The following is a 13,784-nucleotide window of genomic DNA, read 5'->3' as shown; positions in this document are numbered from 1 at the left end:
GAATTAAGATTACTTGCCCCAAAGTTCTCTTCCACTAATACTTCCAAACTTGTTTTGTTTTATTATAGAAGTTCAAATGTTGCTCCTTCTCTAGTAAGTCTATTCACAGATTCAATAAGAAGGTATTCTTGTACACACTTAACAAGTTCCTCTCCAACTAAGCCCTTAATGCTATGACCATCTTAGTCCATGTTTGGAAAGTAAAAATTACAACCCTATTATGCTTACAGATATCAGAGATCTCTTTACATATTTACTTCCTAATTTCCCACTGACTATTGGAGGGCCTCTCATACAAATCCAACAAGGTCATCATTCCTTTCATATTTCTCAGTTGCACCCGTATAACTTTACTGGACATTCTCCCAGGAATATCTACCCTGAATACAGATTTAATGTTATCTCTAATCAAAAATACCACTCCTCCTCCTCTCTTGCCTCCCTTTCTAAGCATCTTATTGTATTATTATCACAGAACATTAAGCTACCAGTCATGTCCGTGTCTGAGCCATGTTTCTGCAAAAACTATGATATTCATGTCCCATGATCCCACCATGCCCTAAGTTTATCTGCCTTACCTGCTAGGCACCTTGCATTGAAGTAAATCCAATTTAATTTATCAGTCTTACCTGGTTCTCTGCCAAGCTCACTTTACCTACTGTACCAGCCTCAGCCTTTTCTCTCTCCTTCATTTTGGTGTTTAAATCCTCCTGAATTAGACTAACAAATCATCCTGCAAGGATATTGGTCCCCTTCCAATTCAAGTGGAATCCGTCCTTCTTATACAGGTCATTTTTACCTCTGAAGAGAACTGAATGGTCCAAAAATCTGAATTCCTGCCGCTGCACCAGCTCCTTCGGCACTCATTCATCTACTCTCACTAGCACATAACACCAAGTGTAGTCCAGATATTATTACGCTTGAGCACCTACTTTTTAACTTCCTACCCAGTCCCTCTGCAGAACCTCATCCCTTTCCTTATCTATGTCGTTGGTACCGACGTGTACAATGACCTCCTGCTGGTCACTCTCCCCTTTCAGAATATTCTGCACCCAGTGACCTGTGACCATCTTTGACCCTGGCACCAGGGAGGCACACACCAACTTGATGCCTCACTGATGGCTGCAGAAATTAATGCCCGTGCCCCAGATTAGACAGTCTCCTATTACAATCGATTGCTTGGAACCTGACATATACCCCTCATTACAGTAGAGCCAGTCACAGTGCCAGAAGCCTGGCTCTCAGTGCTACCCTCACCTGAGAGGCCACATACTCCATGTTATAGTATGATTGAATGAGACTGTGTCTGTTGTATTAAACTTTGAAGACGTCTCCCTTTCCCCAAGGACAGTTCCCAAAAGAATACCGAGCATTTCAAATTTGCTGGTGACGTAGGTAATGAAGTATTTTCTGACTCTGAGCCATACACAGAATAAGTAGGAATCAATGGATTCAGACTTTCTATTTTTGTCTCTCGTATACCAGTCAAGGTAAACTGACTAAAATTAAGAAAAGAAAGTGAAGGTGATTGTGGAATTGGTTGGGAATAGGTGCACAACATTAAATGCACATTGTCTCAGTGTGATTTCACAAGGAGGTAGCTGAAAGAAGCTCTGTCAGCATTACATTAGGAAAATGAGCATGTGATTCAGGAATTGACTTTAAAATCTCTTCACAGAACGGGATGAGACACTCATGCTCCAATTGATTCAAGAAACCTTTCAGAGTATGAGGAAAAAGTGAAGAGGTGCATTGTCCTGAACATTAGCTGTTCCAATTTTGGGATTCATGTGCCAGACCAAGTAATATCTGTTTGTATCTTGTAATATTTGTTTCTGTTTGCAGCATACAGATCCCTGAATGCAAATATATGTAGATTCTAGCCCTGTAAATGAGTCTCACTGCAAGGCTGATGGATAATCTTAATGTTAGTGTAATTCTTAGCACATTCAGGGATTTAGCAAGTATTGTCCAATAGCGGAATCCCATGTAAATTTGGACACTGTGTTCTGAGTTTATAAGCATGGGCTGGTTGCCTCAGGTGGGTAATCCACCTGTTGCGAACAGCCAAAGTGTTGTGTTATTTGATCCAATTCTCTAGACATTGGGAATTGCAGCTGACAAACCCAAGTAATCTGATGTGGAGTCAGCACATGGTAGCCTTAGCCCAGTCCTGAATGTGCACAACGTGTTATTGTATTGTTTATTGTAGCTGTTATTGCACCCTACTTCAGCATTAAGCTTGCACTCTGAGTGCTTGCCTTAGTTGCTACTTACAACGTTGCTGATGAGATGATTCTTTTATCACACTGACCTGTGGGAACTTAAACAAAACATTTGGCATGAACTGTTCCCTGGATCATTCCCCATGGCTATACCTTTCCCAGAGTCTATTTGTCAGCCAACCAGGGTCCTCCTTTCCTGCAATATAAATCATTGTTTCATTTGAGATTTGGTATTCTTGAGATTCTGTCCTGATGAGTGCGAGATGAAAAGCTTCAAAACCAGGTTGCTTTCTTCGGCAAGATTTATATCTGTCGATGCAATGTTAAGAATACTAGGAATGCAGCTTTTGGTTTTGTGTTGGTCAGGAGTTGCTCACAGGTGACACAACTGTCTAGAAGTGGAGCGAGACTGTGTTGGCTATATGGTGGGAAGATAGGAATTGTGTTACCATCAATGCATACAAGGCATGCTACTGGGAAGAAATATATTCCATTAAACGATTGCTTTAAGGAAGCCCAGATCACTTGAATAGAGAGTCGCGTCTTGTTCGCTGAACTGATCCACGATCTCACTGTGGTACGGATGAATGTTTCAAAGTAAGGGCAGGTGCTCAAATCAGTTCAGAAACTGAATGGTCACTCACCACTATCCCGCCCCCGCCCCCGTCCCCGCCCCCACCCATCTGTTGGTGGATGCAGCCATCCCATAGCAGCATCTAGTCCAAATGTGAGAGAGTGATGAATGAAGGGGCAATAAGGTGAGGGTAACTAGAAAATAATCATAGCCGAAAGAACTATGGATGCTATGAATCAGAGACAAAAATAGAAATTGCTGGAAAAGCTCAACAAGTCTGGCAGCATCTGATTAGATTAGAATCCCTACAGTGTGGAAACTGGCCCTTCAGCCCAACAAGTCCACACAACCCTCCAAAGAATAACCCACCCAAACCCCTTTTCCCTCTGACTAATGCACCTAACACTACGGGCAATTTAGTATGGCCGATTCACCTGACCTGCACATCTTTGGATTGTGGGAGGAAGCCCACACAGACACGGGGAGAATGTGCAAACTCCTCACAGACAGTTGCCTGAGGCTGGAATTGAACCTGGGACCCTAGTGTTGTGAGACAGCAGTGCTAGCCACCCCTGTAGAGGGGAATCAGTGTTTCGGATCAAGTGATTTCCAGCAATTTCTATTTTTGTCTCTAGAAAATGGTCCTGCTCAGAAAGCACCTCTCATGTTGGATAACACCGTAGCCCAGGATATTATCAGTATTTGGATCTTGATTCAGGCTCTGATGTTAATTTGTAGCATTATCACATCCAGTTTTTTGAGATACTCGGTCTGCAAATTGAATAAAACCTCTTAGCTTTGGGATATTGATCAACAGGAATTAGTCATTAGTGAGAGATCAATAAGTGTATTTCACCCTCAAGGCAGATTTATGAAAGAGTCATGTTTTGAAATTATGGTTTACAAGGGAATCAAGCCAGCTTTCAGAGTCGACACTTTTCACACGTCTGGCTAGTCTCTAGTTCAAACCCTGAGTCTCTAGTGCAAACCCTTTTCACCTTACCCTGTACAGGTGCTTGAAGAAACCAATGCTTACATAAAGTGCCTGTTGTAATTGCTACCAAAAACTGAGTAGATGTGAATTGTTAAAACATATTGATATCTGTGTATATAAGTGACTATCTTAAAAATAGTCAACAGCCCATCAAAGGTGCATGTTATGATCATGTGACTGGACTATGAAATAATCTTCCAGAAAATTTTCTTTTCCCTGGGGTGGGGCATTTCAAGACTAGGGGGCATATTTTTAAGGTGAGTGCACAGAGATTTTAAAAAGACATGAGGGGCAATTTTTTTACACAGTGGTTTAAAGGATTAGATAGGGTAGACAGTGAAAGTCTTTTCCCTAGGATGATGACGTCAGCTTGTACGAGGGGGCATAACTACAAATTGAGGCGTGATAGATTTAAGACAGATGTCAGAGGCAGGTTTTTTATGTAGAGAGTGGTAAGGGCGTGGAATGCCCTACCTGCCAACATAGTCAACTCAGCCACAATAGGGAGATTTAAACAATCCTTAGATAAGCACATGGATGATTTTGGGATAGTGTAAGGGGATGAGTTTAGAAGAGTTCACAGGTTGGAGCAACATTGAGGGCCGAAGGGCCTGTTCTGCACTGTATTGTTCTAGGTTTGTATGTGGAATGAATTTCCTGAGGAAGTGGCAGATGCAGTGCAGTTACAATGTTTCAAAGAGATTTGGATAAGAACTTGAATAGAAAAGGTTTGGAGGGATATGGGCCAGGAGCAGGCAGGTGGGACTGGTTTAGTTTGGGAATATGTTCAGCATGGACTGGTTGGACCGAAGGGCCTGTTTCTGTGCTGTACGTCTCCATGACAACCAGACTATTGACACTCAGGTACTTCCAGATTGGTCTTGAATGCTAAATATTGGGTTATAATCTGCTACAGAGACAATTGTATCGAAGGAAAAGTCCCTTGCACAATAACATTGCAAGCCACACATTTTTTTTCAAGATGTGTTAATATACTTTCAGGAATTAAGACTTTTTCCCAAAACATCAATTTTCCTGCTCCTCAGATGCTGCCTGATCTGCTGTGCTTTTCCAGCACCACACTCTTGACTCTAGCATCTGCAGTCCTCACTTTCACCTAGGCAATTTCCCATGGCCAGTCAACCCTAACCTATACACCTTTGGACTGTGAGAGGAAACTGGAGCAAACCCATGCAGACACAGGGAGAATATGCAAACTCCACACAGACAGTCGCCCAGGGCTGGAATTGAATCTGGTTCCCTGATGCTGGGAGGCAACCGTGCTAATCACTGAGTGACCGTGTCACCCAGTGAAAACGTGCAACTGATTCCTCATAAATTTCAGTGTAGTGAATCTATGGAATTTGTTACCACGGAGACCTGTCAAGGCTGGGTTGTTATGTATATTCAAGGCTGAGACAGACATAATTTTAATCAGTGAGGGAATCAAGAGTTATTGGGAAGTCGAGTTGAGGATGATCAGATCAGCCATGATGTTAGTGACAGGCAGCGTAGACTCGATGGGCTGAATGGCCTACTTCTGTTTCTGCATCGAATGGTGTGGCACTGACTCTGCCTCTCCAGCATCTGTAGTCCTCACATTCTCCTCGTTCTGGTTCTGTGTTTTATGACCTCATAGTACATTAGGACTATAGCAGATTTGCAAGAAATTTTTAGGACATTATTGGGAATAATATTGGAACGTCTAGGAATATTTGTATCTGAAATAAAGAATCTTGATCTCAATTAAATATCAATGGAATCACTTGGTTACCGTCAGTCTACTAACCTTCAATGAAAGCACTGTTTTGTTCCAGTAAATTTAAAAATCACATTTAATTCATTTTGTCAGCGGCGGTTGCAATGCCAGCTTACCCTTCTGATCATGCTGTCCAGTAATAGCCATGACACCTCTGGGTGCTGCTGAAAAGTTTCAGTCTGAAAGGTTGTGACACCTATACCTTCCATAGATTAATTCAGTGCCTAGTATTTATATTAGAGTCATAGAGATGTACAGCACAGAAACAGACCCTTTGGTCCAACTTGTCCATGCCGACCAGATATTCCAACCCAATCTAGTCCCATTTGCAAGCACTTGGCCCATTGATCTTTGTCATGTTTATTCGAAACCAGTTTGAGTCACTCTTATTTCTGTAGAAAGCTCTCTGGTAGATTTATTCAAGCATGTTTTCTAATTAATAAGAATTTTTAATTTTCTTTCAGAAAAGGTTCACCTCTCACCTAGAGTATTTGCTTCCATATCTTCATTTCAGAGCATCTTTGTCAGTAGAACATAAGAACTAGCAGCAGGTGGAGGCCATTCAGCCCTTCAAGCCTGCTCCACCACTCAATCCAATTATGGCTGATCTCACCTTGCCCTCACTTTCCTCATCACCCTGTTAACCTGTTACCAATTTAAAAGATCCATCTGTCTCCTTGTTAAATGTATTCACTGCGCCAGTGTCCACTGCAGTGGACTCCACAGCTTCAGGGCTTTTCAGAGAAGTAATTCCTCTTTCTCTCTGCTTTAACTTTACCAGCCCTTAGCCTGAAACGATGACATTTCATTCTGCATTGCCCAACAAGGGGAGACATTCTCTGCAAATCTACTTTGTCAATCCCCTTTAGCATCTTGTCTACCTCAATTAGGTCTCCTTACCTCCTTCTAAACTCAAGTAAGTATAGACCTAAACTGCTCAATCCCTCCTCATAAGACCAGCCTTTCTGGAATTAAGCCTCCATTAAACTAGTGAACCTCCTCTGGCATGTCTCCAATGGAATTTCATCCTTCCTCAAGTAAGGGGACCAAAACTGTACACCGTATTCAAGGTACAGTGCCACTAAGGCCTTGTACATTGCAGCAGCACTCCCTACTTTAATCTTCATTCCTTTAGCAGGAAATGCCAAAATTCTATTTGCCTTTCTTATTATCTGCTGTACCTGTGTACAGAAGAACCTCGATTATCCAAAGGACACAGGTGGGGAGTATTTCATTCGGTTAATTGAACTCCGGATAATTGAATGTCAGATAATATAGTTTAGTCAAGCACTGGGACCTTGCGATCTTGCTGGATAATCCGAAATACAGATTATTGAATGCCAGATAATCGAGGTTCCTCTATACTAGTTTCTGTGATTCAGGCATGAGGACACCCAGATCTCCCTGCACCAAATTTTGAATGTTATCTCCATTTAGACAACACGTTGCTTTTTTGTTCTAAATGGATAACTTCACACTTACCCTCGCTAAACTCTGCCAAATTTTGGCCCGTTCACCTGACCTATCCATGTCCATTTGTAAATTTTGTATTTATCATTGCAATTTACTTTCCCCTTTATTTTACTGTCATCTGCAAATCTGTAACATGAACTAGGAAATGGGATTAGGCCAGAGAATTTTTCAGTGGCTTTCACATGCACATTGTGCAGAATGCCTTCCTTCTGGGTCATACATTTCTCTGATGATATGCAAACAATATTTTTAAAAACTCTTTTTCTTTCATCTCTCTTTGTCACTTACTGTGTCTGGAACCAGATAAGGGGATATATGTAAAATTAATTTCAGTGCTTACATGTTGCATTGCAATACTGTCCTCTTCTAACACTCCCTCTGTTGACAATAATTCATTAGAATCCCTACAGTGTGGGATCAGGCCATTCAGCCCATCGAGACCACACCAGCCCTCTGAAGAGCATCCCACCCCTATTGTATAACCCTACATGGCCACTCCACCTATCCTGCCCACCTTTGGACTGTGGGAGGAAACCCACACAGACACTGGGAGAATATGAAAACTCCACACAGACATTCAAGGGTGGAATCGAACTTGTGTCCCTGGGCGCTGTGAGGCAGCAGTGCTAACTACTGGGCCACCATGTCAATGTCTTTGACTTTCCATCTGCAAAGAAATAGAGATTGACCACCATAAAACAATATAAAGACAGGAAGGTTCCCATCTGTCACAGTGTATAGTCCGGAGTGCAGTAAGAGCAGTCGAATCCAAAATTGTTTGTCATCTCGCACCAAAACCCTGGATATAATTTTTCATTAATCTCCCAATGGAACTCAAATTAAATCAATAACTGTGGCTAAGCTGTGTGTAATGTGTGCGTAAACTATGTATTTGAAGTTGACATGATACCATTTAAACAGGAAAAGATCAACTCCACAGTTTGCAGTGAGTGAGACGTTGGGACTGAAAGATCTAATTTTTAACCTGCAGCTATGGCTAGTGTATTAAAACAATGTGGTCAAGTGATGACAGGCCCAAAATCAATCATTCTAAATTGACCCACAGCTGGAGACATCAGGCCTGACAGAAAATTGGCCCAAATTAAATTAAACAGCAGCCAGCAGTTATCAGCTACAGAGAACAGTGGAAACCAAGATCAAAGAGGTCACAAAGGTTCAGTGGAGATAGCTATAGCCTGAGGGTTACGTATTGGAGAAGTATCGACCAGACTTTCTGGCACCTTGACTTCCAGCCAGTGCTTGAGATCATGCACGTTGTACCTTGTCAGCATGGCAACAGTGAAGGGTGTTGGTGCGACCACTTTGGATGTTTTCAACCTTGAATAGGATCCTATTGGACAAAGGCCACAGAACATTCAGGAAGATCCAGACCGAGGGGTTTGGGAATACATACCTGAAAGCCACGCACTCACTGAAGGTTCACAGCAAGACCCATGACAGAAGACCGTGAAGACCCAGGGGATTGTCCGCCCTGACCTGTGAAACCCACCTACCTGGGAGAGAGCCACATTAGAGAGGAAGGAGATTCCAACAGCCTGGCTCAAATACGTGGAGCATTGTGGATAATACCCTCTCTCAGACAGACCGAGCTAGACAGAGAGTAAAACTTGCTGGACTGTGGGAAATGCTCAGATGGTGTTTTTAATAGGGGTACTATGTTATAAAATCAAGAACTGCAAGCTGAATTCTGTGTTCGTTTGTCTAGGGCTTAGGTAAAGTGTATTTAATTCATAGCCTGGTCAAAGTACCCAAAGCACAGACAATTAAAAAGCCAAAAGAAGCTTCTCCAGATTGATCGATGGTTATAAGATGATGAGGAGCATGGTCAGGGGAACAGAAAGCAGCTGCTCCCCATGGTATTGCTCACACGACAAAGCTTTTCACTGTGCCTCGGTACACGTGACAATAAATTCAATTCAATTCAATTCAATGGAAGGGTCAATAACAAGGGGACAGAACTTAAAAGTGATGGGCCGAGGGTTGAGAGGAGATGTGAGGAGAAGTGTTTTCACTCAGAAGCTGATGGGGAGTCTAGAATGTGCTGTTCGGGGAGGGGTAGGTTCTCAGGTGAAAGAGCAGTGCTCTGGAAGGGTGTGATTTCAAATAAATCTGTTGGACTGTAACCTGGTGTCATGCGACTTCAACACTGACACCTCCACATCTTGCAGAATGATTTATTCTACTCTGCCCATTGCCAAATACCTCTGTACCAATTCTTGATTTAATGCAGGTCTGTGCTATTGGCATGTGCCTACCTGGAACTAGGTTGAGACTCTGAACCTCATCTTATATAGGGCTAGTAGGCAGAATGGTCATCAATTAACCTGGACTGGACCTAAAACCTGGTGCCAGAGATAATAGGCTGGTGTGTAATATAATGAGTAACCAATCCTATGACACAATGTCAGTGTCCATATCTTTGAGCCAGAAGACTAAGTTCAAGTCCCACCCAATTCTACAGGGTGGTATAACCCACCTGAACTGTTGCACCTGGTGTGAATGTAATGTAACACTACATTGTTCGAAAGCTCACTGGTGACTCAACTCTTCCAAAGACATCTGTTTTCTGGGTCGACTGACCACATTAGTATCTGAGCAAGCTATATTTCCACATGTTTTAATGCATTGCTCAAGCACACTGTTGGTGCCAAAGAAACCTTCCTTTGGGCAGTTGGCCCAGTGTATTGGTGTCTCAATGGCTGCCATCAATGCATCTCAATCATCACACTAATGGCAGGTGCTTGCCTCTGGGACAGATCAGGTCAATGTCTCTGCCCTGAGGCACTTATACCAGGATAGCAATCTTTGGTCCCAGCTGTAACTGAGGTAGATTTTGGCTAATCACACTGATGGTCACATGCCAATTTCACTCATCTGTTTTCTTTTGGGCTTAGACCTGGAACACTGCGTCACCTTTCAGTCATTATTCATCAGCACCAGATGGGGAGGGCAGGAGTAGCATCTTTTAGGTGATCACATGATTTGTTGCATTTGATGCTGGAAGCACACTGAGAGCATTTGAGGTTCACGTGGCATCGGCTGCAACCTCTTCACTGCTTGCTATGCAGTACTCTTGTTCAGAAGCATTTCTTGTGTGAGTGCATTCAATGCTGACCTGATGTCAAACAGCCCAGGCAGCTGATGCCAGCTGCTGTGTAACATATATACTGACCAAAACCACTCAAAAACAAAACTCTGGTGTGAAGCTGCAAGCTGATGGCATATTTAAAAACCTTAATTGAAAGCAAAATATTTTTTTAAATACCTTTTCTGTCACAAAGCATCTGGAAGCATTAGGGTGTTTTTTGAGATGTTGTGGCAAGTTCCTGGATTTGCCAGAGCATGTTAAAGTACTCTCACAAGTGCCTCACAAGTGCCAAAGGAGGAGGGAGTTCTCCACACCCCACACACACATAGAGACACAGGCACACACACACATAGACACAACACACACACACAAACAAACAGATAGGGGGCAGCTGTCCGTCCATGTCTGCAGCACAACAAAGGGATGGAGCAGAGGGCAAGCTCAGAACCATGTCCTCTGCCAAGTTGGAACCAAAAGTCTTCATCCTCTTTCACAGTGCCAGCTGCTAATGCACCCAGTGTTTTGATGCCCATGCTACCCTGTAAACCAGCATATTGAGGCCTAGGTCCTTTGCACCAGATTCCATCTGCTACTTTGCCTTGAACCCTTATTCACCCTTGGCTACTCATGCCTAGTGGCTCCTCAGGAGCTGATTGCAAGTGTACACTGGCCTCCAAGGCAGATAGTGGCTAAGCTGGTGGCTGCAAATATCCACGGAGGCAACAGGATTCTCCGTTACTGCTGTGCTGTTACTTCTGCTCATTGTCCTGGGACTCCTCTACCTGAGCAGGCAGATATTTTTGGATATCAGAGATTCACCAAGGATGGTTGGAATGAAGGAACTGAGTATGGGGTGGAAAACAAGTGGTTCATTTTCAGTTTGTGATCTCATCTGTTAGGATCACATCTTATGGTAGTTAAACAAGCCAAACCCCAGAGTAAAACCTGTCTTGATAGATCATAAATTTATTTTTTCTTTTATTTACCATGGAGAGCCATCACTGAGCATATTTACAAGAGTTGCCAGTGAACTTTAAACAATAGAAAGTCCTTGCATAAAATAAAACATCAACTATATTGCACTCTTCAGGAACTATAGAGACAATCTTATCATGACTATCTCTTTTACCCCAGCAATAACCTAACAGACACTCAAACCCTTGGTGACAAGCCACACCTAACTCTCTATGCAAAAGCTTTACATTCAGCCAGCACAGCTGTAAACTGTTTCCTTTTGGCAAAATCCTGCTTTGCATTCACTCAATGCTATTTTCTTAGGTAATGTTACCGTCCCTCCATGACCCTTAAAAAAAATGCTAATTCAGCTCACTTATTGCTTCACATTGGTCCCTTAAACTCATGTCTTCATCAGCCTTGTAAGATGTCTTCCTCTCTGACACACCCACAACCTTCTGGTTTTGGAGCTTTCTTAACTTTGACTTATTCACCTTTCGGGCCTTCTCACTGGTGCTGACTGTTTGCATTTCTGCTGTTATGGACTTATTTGGTCTGAATGAATCTTCTGGCCCCTTCTCTGTCTATCTCTCTATTTCTCTCTCTCTTTCTCTGCTATTTGTAGAACTCAATTCATCAAATACTTTAGAAATTATGTCCCCAGATTTCTTGCTAGTTACTTGTATGATTTCTTGTAAATGCTGTTTTAGGTTTGCTGTTCAAAATTACTTTCCGACTTTTTAAAACAAAAACCAGTCAGACCATCACAGAGCTGTTTTTGTTTCTGATTTGCAGAATCCACAGTTCTTTGAGTTATTAACCAGTACTGCCCCAGTGTTGTTGGAGCATTCATGATTAGAAAAAATGGGAACAGGGGACTGAGTTGAATGGTCAACCATGATCATGTTGAGTGGTGGAGCAGGCTCGAAGGGCCAAATGGCCTATTCCTGCTCCTATTTTCTCTGCTTCTATGTTTCTAATGCCACTCTCAGTTTGCCCCTTGGCATCTTACAATCCAATCCCTTCTGTGTTTGTGTTCTCAGCATCCACCACATCCAATTCTCTAACAATTCTATACCATACGATCTGCTCTGGAGAAGAATTGATGGCTCCAAGCTTTTGGGAATAAAAGGACCGTTAGATTATGAAGTTTAAAAATCAGTCAAAATTTAAATTCAAAAGCTCTTAAATTGAGAAATCTGTTTGAGCTACAGATTCTTTCTGTTGACAAATGAGAAAGCATCACATTTTTTTGCAGTACAATCCGTTACTTCGGGCTCTGAAACAGATCAACATTTCCTGTTGATTTGGCTGTAATTCTTGGGTGTCTGGTTTCAACTGCAACTTCTTAATCTTCATAAATAGAAAACAAAACAAAGAACAGTCGATATTGGTGAAGCTGCTGAATTTCACCAGCAATTTAGTTTTTGTTTTTAGTCTTCATATCTTAATTAAGGTTGTAGGATTTTGTCACAAGGTAACCCCCATCTTGCATGTGATCATAAACTAATTCTTAAATGTCCAGAAATGACCCCAAATTTCTCATTATTCTTGCAACTCTCTGTTCCTCATTCAAGGGGCGGCATGATGTCTCAGTGGTTAGCACTGCTGCCTCACAGCATCAGGGTCCCAGGTTTGATTCTAGCCTCGGGCGCATTCTCCCTGTGTCTGCGTGGGTTTCCTCCCACAGTCCAAAGATGTGCAGGTCAGGTGAATTGGCCATGCTAAATTGCCCAAAGTGTTAGGTGCATTAGTCAAGGGGAAATGGGTCTGGGTGGGTTACTCTTCGGAGGGTCGGTGTGGTCGTGTTGGGCCTAAGGTCCTGTTTCCACGCTGTAGGGAATCTAATCTAATTTCTCTGTCTTTTGATTATTCTTGCAACTCTCTGTTCCTCATTTAATCTTCTAACTGTTTTTGTCTGTCTCGTAATTTTCCATAATTTAATTTTCAGTCTTTTACTTTGGCATATCTTTCACCAAATTTGTCTTAACAAAACTGTCATTATCCTATTATTTATGGAAGTACTTTAAAAAGGAAAGATAAAGGTCGACAGTTTCAATTACATTTTACATGACGGAAGTTTACATCATGTTTAAACTTATAATGTTGAGTACATAGTTACTATTTTGGATCAAATTCCATCAGAGCACACATTGTGTACAGTCTGGTTCTATGGGGAGTGAGGCTGCTTGAATGCAGAATGTAGCAATTTAAAAACTCAGCTATGAATGACACAATGTCATTAATTTGCTATCTCCCCACCTTGTCAATTTTTTACATTTCCGCTCAATATTCAAAATCAAAATCAGGAAAGATTCTGAAGATGCTGGTTCAAAGCTCCAAAAGCAGCTGGTGGGATTTAAGTTCCATTAATAATTCTAACAATTGAAAATGGCTCTCAGTAATGAAACTACCATCAGCTTCATAAAATACCTTAGCTATGATGTGAGGCTGGATAAGTTCAGGCTGGTTTCTTTGGGGAAGACCAAGGTTGGGGCCAGGGGGTGGTGTTCCTGATAGAGGTGTACAAGATTGTGAGGGGCACAGACAGGGTGGATAGAAAACAGCTGTTGATCTTAGTTGAAGGGTCATTAACTTGGGCCATCATTTGAAGGTGAAAGGCAGGAGGTTTAGAGAGGACTTGAGGAAACATTTTTTCCACTCAGACAGTAGCGGGGGTTCGGAATGTATGGCCT

The sequence above is a fragment of the Chiloscyllium punctatum genome, chromosome 32, assembly GCF_047496795.1.
Source record: "Chiloscyllium punctatum isolate Juve2018m chromosome 32, sChiPun1.3, whole genome shotgun sequence".
Taxonomy (NCBI): Eukaryota; Metazoa; Chordata; class Chondrichthyes; order Orectolobiformes; family Hemiscylliidae; genus Chiloscyllium; species Chiloscyllium punctatum.
Note: the sequence above shows the minus strand (reverse complement) of the source record.